The sequence below is a fragment of the Pipistrellus kuhlii genome, unplaced genomic scaffold (assembly GCF_014108245.1).
Source record: "Pipistrellus kuhlii isolate mPipKuh1 unplaced genomic scaffold, mPipKuh1.p scaffold_m20_p_15, whole genome shotgun sequence".
Lineage (NCBI taxonomy): Eukaryota > Metazoa > Chordata > Mammalia > Chiroptera > Vespertilionidae > Pipistrellus > Pipistrellus kuhlii.
Genome location: NW_023425460.1, coordinates 42,691,921 through 42,704,486, shown reverse-complemented (window position 1 = coordinate 42,704,486; position 12,566 = coordinate 42,691,921).

Here is a 12,566-nt window from a genome sequence, read left to right as displayed (position 1 = left end):
GTCCGCAAGTGCAGCTGTGACACCACGTTGCCTCCAGCAAGGTCAGGGCACTTCGGGCCGGGAACAGAGGCGCCATTGTCTGCGTTCCCACCGAGGCCCTTCAATGTGCTCTGATCTGCAGCTGCACCAGGGCCTCCTGAGCAAGCCATCTGTTGTCACCTATCGGCCGCCTTTCCCCATGAACTTGCCTTCCATAAAACGCCTCATCCTGGCTCTTTGAGCGCCTTTCAATCCTTTGGTGAATGTGAGAATTCTAACCTTCCCTATTTGTACAAATTGCCTTTAAATGAGAAGTTATTTGGCCTATGTTGGGCGCTGTCACCTGGAGCCGAAAGCTCAATGAAAGCGATGATTAATGAATTATAAAGCAGATTCATTGAGCCGTGACATTAGAACGGCACTGTCGTAAGCAGGAACTAATTATATATGGAAATAATCATTCAACCTGAGAAAGGCATTTCCTATCCAGTAGGAAATACTCCGAAGAGATAATACTTAAAAAAAAAGTCTTTTTCTTATACTCTTGGCCAAAGCAAAGGATTACTTCATTTTTCAGGATGAATTTGTCGCGAAACCTTAAATTTGAATTTGATTTTTTGGTAAAAGATGTGCTACTTGATTATTTGATTAGAAGCAATTTAGTACATGACTCGTTTTTGAAAAAAAATACTATTTATCTCTAAATGAAAAATTCTCAATTTGTGTTTTATTACTAAAAGATTCCATGGGGGGGGGGGCATAGGATATTTTAAATACTATCATACAAGTTTAGGGAAAATGTTGGTCATTATTGTTCATTTATTTTCCTTATTGGGCTAATTTAATTATCATAGAGACATAAACATTAGCTCCGATACCAGGCTTCTCACATCTGTTAGTAAAGATTTCATTAGGGCTCCACAAATGTGCTAGATTAAACTATCTAGTTGGTGAAATTCAAGCCACCTGGATATTTTAGCAACATCAATAAGAATAATTCTCTTTCTCCAAATCGGTAAATCCAAGCTATATTAAAAAGAATTAATTAATGAGTGCCAGATAGGCAAAACAAACATTTGACAATGAATCATATTATCAAAGGTTTTGAGGGAGATCTTTCTCAGCTTATGTTAAGATGTCAAATTATATTACCAAAACTAAACAATCTGTTAAAATGGTGTCTTAATGCAATAAGTCTCCTGTGCCATACGGCTGTTTTTTTTTTTTAACTTCTTAAACATTTTTAGTAGCAAAAAAGATATGATCTATTTTCTAATGATAATCAAATCATAAGACACTGGCCCCAAAATATTTCCTTGGATATTTCCAAGAGCTGTTAATGTAATTTAACTTCTATATATATATATAAAAAAGAAACCATTACAAATTTGGTTAATGAATCATACATATCTTTTGAAGCATACTTTATAGGAGAAGCTCAATAAAGTTATGGGGATTGAAAGGATTAATAGATAAAAATTAGGTGTTTTATTGAATACATAAAGAAGTCTAAAACTGAAAAGCTCCTCCCTCGCCTCCCCCCTCACAAAGTTACCCTGCTAAAGGGCACTCAGTACATAGTTTAGACTTTGGGGGCCAGGTGGTCTCTGACATAACTACTCAACTCCGCACTTGAAGCCACAGATAATAATATACTAATAGCCCTGGCGTGTTTCCATAAAACTTTGTTTTCAAAAGTAGGCAGCAGGCTGGATTTGACCTATTGGTAGTAGTATGCTGATGATCCCTTATCCTGCCCAACTTCCGTATTTTAAGAAAAATATATTTTATTGATGTTTTACAGAGAGGAACGGAGAGGGATAGAGAGGTAGAAACAATGAGAGAGAAACATCGATCAGCTGCCTCCTGCACACCTCCTACTGGGGATATTCCCACAACTAAGGTACATGCCCTTGACTGGAATCGAACCTGGGACCTTTCAGTCTGCAGGGCGATGCTCTGTCCACTGAGCCAAACCGGTTAGGGCCCATCTTCCCTATTTTAAAGATCAGACACCGCGGGCCTTGTGTGGGAAAGTAACTTACCTAATGTAAAGCAGCAAGTGGCCCAGCGGGAGCGAGCTTGGCAGCTTCCGGGAAGTGCTGACTTCCTCTGGATTCCTCGTGAGGACACGTGGACCGTGGCCTGTCCTGGCGGAGGCTCTGCCTCTGACTTAACACGCATCCAATGCCTCATGCCCTGACGTCTCTAGAGCTGGGATTGGTACTCGATTCCTAAAGTCTCCCCTGAATAAGTTTTTTCAGAATCCGAAGCAGAGTCACAAAGATGATTTTTTTGGGGGAGAGAGGCACGCACATCCTGACAGGCAGCCAAGCATGAACACGCCGCCTGAGAAGCCACACATGGCTTGCTTCATTTAAGACCATTGCAGGCCTGGAGAACTGCATCGCTATTGAATATTTATAATACATATGATTGAATAAGAATTTCAAGTGGAAAAAACCCTATGTGTTGTGACTCTAAATTAAATCTTTTCATGGTTGACAGTGTTCTGTATCCCCCATGTTTGCATTGTAGGAAATAACCACCTTCATACAATGACCCTTTCCAACACCAAATGGGCATTTCTAGAGACCCCAACACCCATTTCCCAGTGGGGGTTCCCCCTTCTCGCCACAACTCATCCTTTGCATTTGGAAGGGAGAGGTGAGGAGGAGAGGGGTCCCTAGGAAATCATACACGGAGAGGTGGGCCTGGGCCTGTCTCAGGGCCGTCTGTGGGTGTCTGCGTGGAAAGGCTCGGCAATCATCGCTCCGAAACTGACAGTCTAGAAAGACATGATTGATGAAAGGGAATTGGATGTTTGAGCCAAAATGGACCGTCATTAACTAACTGAACCAGGGAGACGCAGCCGAGTTTCCAGGGGCAGTGGGGCACATTCTTCTCGCAAACACGGGCCCAATGTTCAGGATGTGTTTCACCGAAGGGGGTGGGGGAGCGGAGGGAGCCATTACTTAATGGCTCCCAGCTTGCAAAGGTGAAGTAGCCCACAATCTATGGGTTTTTTTTTCCTCCTCCTCCTTCTTCTTCTTCAGCAGTTCTGTGTTGATTTGCACATTGCTCACTGTAGAGAGATGAAGGGGCCATCTTTGCACGTGTCATGCGTTTTCTGGTCCTAAAAATCACAAAAAGGTGTCTGTACTTAGAAATGCAAATACAATTCTGCTACGAGAGCTGTTGTCCCGCTGAGGCATTTTTAGCAAGTGTAGAAGTAAAAAGGAAGCTCTACTATTTGCTCCCGTAGCTTATGTAAGCAAATGGAACTGTGTACCTGCATACGATAAAAGTATGCATTGCTGTGAAATCACATTTTCACGCATTCATCTCGTTTTTTGAGCAAATGACAGGCTTTTCATCAATCATTTATTTATAAGACTTTATGTTAGAACTCATTAGTGATTACAGTATGGCTCTATAATATAATAAACACCAGTCCATATTATTATTAAAATATTACAGCATATATATATATATTTTTTTTTTTTCACTCCTCCCTCCCCTCCCACACACAAAATCCACCCAATTGCTTTAGGTCAAGGATAACAAAAGCATGAATGATTCAGATGAGCACCTTTTGAACTTTCCTCAGGAAAACTTGAGCAGTAGGAGAACGTGGGAGTCTGAACCAGAATGCACACAGGTGGCCCTTTCTCCGTAGGAAACATCTTGAAGCAGTTTCCGTGCCTAGCAAGGAGGCTCCTTGTGTCAGAGCGTGGCTTGCTCAGGAGGGAGGGAGAGAGACTATGCAAATGAGCGCATATGTCTTAGTTCAAGAGCAAGGCGCGCACCTTAAAGGTTAGGAGCCCAGCATCTCATTACCCTCCTCTCAGAAGGGGCCAGAGCATGTTCAGTGACCAGAAGAGGCACGTTTCATTATGTTTCATCAGCCGAGGACATTCCTGCTGGGGATTCTGTAATAGACTATTAGGGAATAGAAGACAGCTTATACTATATAATTGTTTAAGAATAACAAAGACAAAACAAATAGCAAACTACCAAATGTAAGTGGATTTATTATGGCGGGTGTTTAGCTAAACAAGGGTCTGTGCATTTGGATTTGCGTGTGAATGGATGAAAACCCTGGCTGAGCTCTTGGCAATACCTCTGCCTCCAAAACAGGACCAGCGACAAGTGCATGGGACTTTGTGGTCTTTCACGTTTTTGAGCTTCATTTCTTGGCTCCATGTTATATTCCGACTTTTTCCTTTTGCTTTTCTCCTAATTCACATTTCCTTGAGGTGTTTTATGACTCTTTCGAAACACTTTAGGCTCTTTTTGAAAATAGAAAGTTATTCGTGGAGCGTGAGTTTCGCGCAATCAGGGAAATTTGCAGTGTCATTCATGGAAAGGCACACATTATTTCCAGAAAAGCTGAGGATAGTGCCCACATAAAGGACTAGTGCTAACAATGGAATGGAGCCTAGAGTATAATTCATGAATGTCCTACTTGTTCTTCTTGTATTAATTCATTGAGCTTGACTGTGGAGTGGAGATCTGGGCATCTGTCACCTCATTGATTTTCCAGGTTGACTCCCTGAATGCCTGAGGAGAAGGGTTAGCTTTCCCTCCTTCACTTCTTTTTCCATTTTTCCCCTCCAAAACCTGAACATGGTGTAAAAACAATAACCAATCTCTAGTATGATAATATGGCAAAGAACCACCTTGAGGGAGGTGAACTAACCTAAGACATGTGTTTTCCATGTAAGGAAAGCTATAAGATTATGTTAAATGGTAGCTTAGAGTGCCCTTCACTAAGTAAAACATAGAAAATATGGTATCTCAAGAAGTTTGTTTTGTGTTAACATTAGCTGAATTCAATTGCAATGAAAAACAGGCATTGGGCACCCACTTTCCAGGACACCCTTGGTTAATGATGGCTCTCATCACTGACCTTGTGATAGACTTGGTGCCAAGAGTCTTACCTGCTTTATCAAGTTTAATTTACTCCTGCCCCGTGGGCCAATATTGGTACCTCCATTTACAAATGAATGGACTCAAAGAAATCAACCAGCTTTTGTTAATGACCGAGTGAGGCTCCCATCTGGTATAGGCAGGCTTCCAGCACAAAGCTTCTACCCAATACTCTGGGCATAAACTTTTCCCCTCCAGAAAGTTGCATGTAGCGTGTCTTAGTCTGTGCAGGCTGCTATAACAAAAAATACCATAGACTGGATGGTTTAAGCATTCTGGAGTCCGGGGAGTTTAAGATCAAGGTGGTAGCAGATTCAGTATCTGGTGGGGGCCTCCTTCCCGGTTCACAGATGACCGTCTTCTCACTGTGTTGTTTTTCTAAGGCACGGATTCCATTCATGAGGGCTCCACCCTCATGGCCAAATCATGGTATAAAGACCCCATCTTCTGAAACCATCACATTGGGAGATGCAATTTCAGCATATGAATTTTGAAAAGTCGCAAACATTCAATCCATAACACAGAGAAGCTGTGAATTCCCCCCACCCCACTTCTTTAATGGTCCAGGGATAAAATGTGAAGAAGGAGTTGGGATGTAAAGATAAGAAACAAAAATCTATTCCTTGCTACTAATGGCTGATGTCAGGGAGGAAAAAAGACTTTTCTAGAGATGCGTCTAACTGCTTAGGCTCATTTCAACCTTTGCTTAGGAAGGTTTTGCATGGCCCACGATGGCAGTCCCTGGCCGGGCATTGCCACGCTCAGAGCTTTACTGGTGATGAGAGAGTAGATGGACGGATGCTTGCACAGACAGAGAATTGTTCCCAGTTCCGTGGGCTCATTTGTCAGGAGCAAGTTCATGGCCAATGTGTGGCTTGCACCACATGATCCGTCCTCAGCTGGGAGGTTCTTACTCATCTCACTGTGTTCAGAGACCAATGGTATAGAGGGGTAACTTTTATTGGTCCGGTGTTTTATGATGACTTTTATTGATCTGGTGTTCTAGATAAAACATCCGCTGAGAATTGGAGGAGCAAAAAGACCAAGAAGTAGGCAGAGGAATGGAAAGAAGCAAAAGGTAAGCCTCTACCATCTCATCAGCTCACGAAGGTCTAGCACTTTACATTAAAAAAAAAAAAAGAATCGTTACATAGGCTATGATTAAAAGGGAACAATAACACGTTAGCTGAAGACTGGTTGACTAGCAAAAGCCACCCTCGCGTGAGTGGAAAGCTGGAGATTGTGTTGGTGGGGGGCCGTATGCCGGGCGAAAACACTTTCCCTGCAGGGTGTGGGCAGTGACTTGGATGATCCAATTAAAGTGAGTTCAGGATATATAACCCGAACTCATTACACATGCTATTTTAAAAGTAGCAGCGGAATTTATTTTATTTATGGGTATAAAATATTATACATCTATACATAAAATATTATATATTTATATAGAAAGGCTTCTATATATATAAAAGATACTACACATTTACCATACATGACATAAAACACACGGCCACTTGTAAAACAGTTCAGCTTCAGCTTGCACCTGCAGATGGCTGTACCTATAAACATCTGCTCGTGGCCATTACTGTTATTAATGCATAACATTGGGGATGGTTCAGGGTTCCAGTTGCTTGGATTTGCTAGGAAATTCTCTCCTGTGTGGACAGTGTGCATGGCTACAGCTCTTCTTCTGCAGAAAAGTAAGTCTAGCCCAGTGGTCAGCAAACCGTGGCCCGTGAGCCACACGCAGCTCTTTGGCCCCTTGAATGTGGCTCTTCCACAAAAAACCATGGCCTGGGCGAGTCTATTTTGAAGAAGTGGCGTTAGAAGAAGTTTTAAGTTTAAAAAATGTGACTCTCAAAAGAAATTTTGATCATTGTACTGTTTATTTGGCTCCGTTGACTAATGAGTTTGCCGACCACTGCTCTAGCCAATAAGCAGCACCATTGTCTGTGGCGTCCATTTCCCCAGGCTCTGTTTGAAGTGGGGTGGGGCTGGGGGCAGTATGGGAGCTGGGGGTGCAGTATGGGAGCTGGGGGTGCAGTATGGGAGCTGGGGGGACAGTATGGGAGTTGGGGGGGCAGTATGGGAGCTGGAGGTGCAGTTTGGAAGCTGGGGGGTGGGCAGTATGGGAGCTGGGGGGGTGGGCAGTATGGAAGCTGGGGGGTGGGCAGTATGGGAGCTGGGGGCCGGAAAGAGCAGGGGATAGAGAATCAGGAGGATTCGGTTGTAGTCCTGCTTCTGCCACCAGATAGCCCAGTGGCTTCAGCAGTGTTTCCTTGCTTCCTCTTTGTCTGGAGACACAAGGGCTGCACTCGTTGATGCTCAGGTTCCCCCCAGGTCTGACTTAGGGCAGTGTTTTCTTTCCCCCTCTGGAGAAGCAAGGGTTATTTCCTGTGGGCTGTGGTCTCAGGAACCATGCTCAGTGAGCAAATGGCCCTCCGCTTCCTACTGAGGGAATCACCACCTCCTCCCAAGGTCAGCTGATGCCTTTGTGTGATAAAACTGTCAAGCTAAGAAAAATATTTGCAAAGAGCCACCTGAGCGATCCATCCACCCGGAAGATCCCACCGCATCATCATAGAAGGGAATGGCTCATTCACCTCTTTATTTAACAAATGTTTGCCATGTCCTTACTGCGGGCCTGCCACTAGAAAAGGGATACAGCCGATAAGAAGGCGGACAAGTCCCTGCCTTCCTAGAGCTTACCACTGAATGGGAGTTACAGACTTTAAAAATAAGCTATTGCAAATATGTGGAAGAAATGCAAATGATAGGGAGGTACAGGAAGCTGTGAGAATATTTATCAAAGGAGATCCAATCCAAATGTAAAGCCCAAAACTTTGGGAAGGAAAATTAAAACAATTCAACTTAGACACAACACTGAAAGCACCATCCATAAAGGAACCAATCTGAACACTTTGTCAAAATTGAAAAGAAAAGTCTGCTGTTCAAAAGACATGGCCCAGAAAAGAAGTAAAAAAAGTCCTGGATGGAAAGAACACATGTGCATGTCTTACCTGGTGAAGTAATTGTATATACAACATGTAAAGAACTTCAAAATTCAATACTAAGAAAAGATTTTTTTTTTAAATGGGCAAGAGATGTGAAAAAAGGTTTTATCAAAAAAGAAATAGGACGGCAGATAGGCATATGGAAAGATGGCATTGGGGAAGTTCAAACTAAAGCTACCGTGTCATACCACTACGCACAACTACTGGAATGACCGGAATGAAAAGGGTGACGGTACAAAGGACAGGGCTGGAGAGGAGGGGGAGGCTTTGAGCCTCTAGTGTGCAGGTGGGAATAGAAAGTGGTACAAACAGTAACAAACAGTTCGGCAGTTTCTGAAAATGTTCACCTTTCACCCGCCACGTGATCCAGCTATTTCTCTTAGGTAAACAACACTGGGTATTTCCCCAGGAGCCATAAAAGCATATGTTCGTAGGAAGACTTGTTCATGCTCGAGATCTAGACACAATCAAATTGTCCACCGATGGGTGAATAAAGAGATAAACTGGCATATCCATGCAATAAGAGACTACTCAGCAATAAAAAAGGAATGCATCTATTGCTATTGATAGATATAACAGGGATGAATCTCAACATAATAATGTTGAATGGAAGAAGATGAACCCAAGTGCACATGCTATGTGATTCCATGAAAATGAAATTCTAGAAAATGCAAGCTAATACAGTACTAGGGGGCAGATCAGTAGTCACCCGGAGACAGGAGATGAAAGTGTTGCAGAAAGTTTCGGGGGTGATGATAAGTCCATTATCTTGACTGTGTCAATGAAACCGCTTAAAATTTATCAAATTGTGCACTTTGAATATGTACGTTTATTATGTGTCCATAGAGCTTGTAACAAAACAATGCAAAAACTGGGAGAGTATTTTTATAGCAACATGATCATCATATCTATAACAGATATAAAGCTCATAAATATTGACATGAAGAACACCAATAGCCCAACAGATAAATGCTCAAAGGTCATATATGAACATATTTTTAAAAATAAAAATACAGCCAGTGTTTTAAACGAGGAAATATTCAACTTCATTAAAAATGGGAGAAATGAAAATTAAAACAATTCAAAGATAAGAACTATTACTTTAGGAAGTATTTTTAAATGATCCAAAACCAAAAAAACCCCAAACATTTGTCAAGGTCTGATGAAATAGTTCCTCATATATCGCTAGTGACCATGTGAATTTATATTATATTATTCTTTTGGACAACAATTTGGCAACATGAATTATAAAATAACATGCAACCTGAGCCTTGAAAATGAATTTGATATTGATTCAGAAATTCTACTAGTGGAAATCTACCCTAAGAAAAAAAATCCCAAAACTGAAAATCCACCCTTTTCCTTAAACATAGTCATGGCAATAATATTTATAATAAAGGCATCTTGAAAACATAAACCATAGGGATTTTTGTTGTTCTTATACTAATTTCTTGAAAAATTATATAGCCCTATAAATTCTATTGACAAAGATTTTATAGTAACTGTGGGAAAAAAGATAAAAAAAAGGTTAAAAAACAAAACAAAATACCAAAAAAAAAAAAAATCAGTATGATTAAAACTGTGTTTTCAAAAAGCCCCTCCCCCCCCCCCCCCCACACACACACATGAAAAAGGCATACTGAGGTAGACTGAGTTTGAATCACAAGGTGTTGACAATGGAATCCTTTGGAATTCTACAAATACAGTTTATGTTCTTTCTGCTCTTTGGATGTTTCCAATTTTTTTTATAGGGACTGTATTATACTTTTGTTTTAAGGAGGAAAAATATACTTTTGAAAAAATATAGAAGTCTGGCCCGATAGTTACAGATTTGACGCCTGGAGGATGGAGGCCACTAAACAGAGGGCTGTTTCTGCTCCCGAACAGTCATTTTGGAAAGAACACTAGGAAGTTTCCATCTTTGCCACCCACTACCTGTGTGCCAGGTTCTTATTTGATCCCAGTTTTTCCTTCTCACTGAGAACTGGATGAGTTCTGTATGTTTCTTCAGCCTGTATTTCGGAGTACATGCTCTGGGCAAGGCCCTCAAGGTCAGGGCAGGTGAGCTGGACGCCAGATGAAGTTCTGAGTCCCAGGTTCCCTCTAGGGAGCTCGTGTGAAAGGCAGACGCCTGAGATCTGAATGTCTAAAAGCCGGCCTCAGGGTGTGGGGCGGGCATGAGAGTAAAACGTTAGGCAGCGGGCCCTAGCCTGTTTGGCTCAGTGGATAGAGTGTTGGCCTGTGGACTGAAGGGTCCCAGGTTCGATTCTGGTCAAGGGCACACACCTGGGTTGCAGACTTGATTCCCCAGTCGGGGGCGTGCAGGAGGCAGCTGATCAATGATTCGTTCTCATTGCTTACGTTTCCACCTCTCTCTCCCTCTCTCTCCCTCTTTGAAATCAATAAAAATATATATTTTAAAAAGTTAGGCGGGAGTATCTCTCATTGAGAGAGTGGAATAGCCCACAGATCAACAGTGCCCAGTGGAGGCGCATTATCCCAGGGGCACGCCCGTCCCTAAGCAAACAGGACCAACAGGGACAGAGGAAACCGGCACATACCAGACCAAAAGGAAGCCCAGTAGTTCTCAGATTCTGAAATGGCCACCATCAGCTCAGAGAGAAGCAAGAACGGGGCATTCCCTGGAGGGAAGTGGCAGCGAGGGGGGTTCCTTTAGGAGGAGAGAAAGGCAACATGATAGCACTGACACTGTGTGTTCAGAACGTGTTCATAACCAAGTGGAACTGGTCCCCAAGACTGTGGGTTTGTAATAACTTGGGGGCCAGTTCTGAATGGGTCTCGCAGGAAGATTCTGTTGCTCCAACAAATACATTTAAAATATATATATATTTTATTGATTTTTTTTTTATAGAGAGAAAGAAGAGGGATAGAGAATTAGAAACATTGATTAGCTGTCTCTTGCACACCCCCCTAATGGGGATGTGCCCGCAACCAAGCAACCAAGGTACATGCCCTTGTCTGGAATCAAACCCAGGACCTTTCAGTCTGCAGGCTGACACTCTATCCACTGAGCCAATCCGGTCTGGTCCAACAAATACATTTGAGGCCACAATGATACACCCCCTCCCTCTGCCTGTCTTTTCCCCCCTGACCAGGCGCTCAGCAGGGAGTGCACTAGCCATCGTCAGTCCAGGCCAGCATCCTGCTTCGGATTGAAGCCTGGAAAAGAACCTGTCTTGGCTTTCTCCTGTAAGTAAAACTCGATCATTGGATAATGGTTCCTCGCGCCATTGAAAAGGAAAATGATTACATGTAAGCAGGCGAGTACCGACTTGCGAGGGCGGTCCCAGCGAGGAGGTGCGGTGTGTCAGCAGGCGCCTTGCTGGGGATTTTCTGTTTGTTTTCACTCTCTCACATGCGAGGGTTTGCGGGAGGTGAGTGTGCGTATTAGGATGTTCCCACGTGGGGGAAAAATGCAAAATTACTCGCATGTCATCTGCAGAAACAGATTGAAATTGTGGTCATGGCTCACACGTGGCCTGCATTCCAGGGTGCTGGCTGGCGAGATCTCTTGGAAAGCACATGGTCAATAAGAAATCGTCACATGGGGTTGGGGGAGGGTTGTGGGGGGCAGCTGTGGCCACTTCTGAGACGAGGGTTTGGAGGGGTGGCTTGAAAAGAGCTGGAGGGCCCTCCAGGCTCCCACGAAGGGTTTGACCCCAGCGAAGAGGTCACACTCTGGCTGGTCTCAGCTCAAGAGTAAACCCTAAGGCCAGCTGTTGACTGGGGGGTTTCAATGTGACAGTGTGGCTTCATCTGTCCCCCAAAGTGGGGGACAGGGTGTAAGGTGACAGGGGCTTTGTGGAAACGACTGAAGCACAGGTGACCGAGAGTGAACCTGCCGCATTTACTCCAGATCCAACTCAAACTCTCGTCATGGAAAGGATAGCACATGCTTTCTCATGGAACTGAGACGTACTTTTCAGGAGGATTAGCTTAGAAGAGTCAGATAATCCTCCTGGGTGGAATAAATAGATCTTAGAGAAATTACAGGGCCACGTTCGACATAAGGCCTTTCTCAAACTCCGCCTCTCAGCTGCCTCCTGACCCCCCAGCACACTGGCACTGAGATTTTTTGTGATGTCACAGTCCAGCAGTTTTGGTCATTAGCTGCCACTGGGATGGCAACCTGAACCGGGACTCATCCCCAGAGGACACGCCCCCCTCTCCCAAAAAATGCTGGTCCCGGCGAGGTCAGCCAAGCCTCCCCCACCCACTCGGGTGCAGTGCTGTCTGCTTCCAACCGAATCACACACTGTACAAATATTTTACTTTCATACATCATCTGTAGCAAGTGTAATGCTGAGATTTAAAGGTAAATAGCTAGAGGAATTGCAGTTGTATTATTGGGCTGACGTTCCTATCAGCACAAATCAAATTCTGCCGTGTGTAGCCAAAAGCAAATAGTGGTCTTAGTCAAAACCCTGTCTGTGGGGTCCTTCGGACCATATAGATAAGGGTGTGATTTGGGTCAACAAATAATGAAATAAAAACATATTTTGTGAGGGTTCTTCTCGGTTGAAGGCCTGAAGGCCTTACCTAATGCATTTTCTTCTCACCAAGAGTCAGAACTAAATTGGGAGGGAGGAATGAACACTTGAGGTGATTCAGAACAAAGAGAAA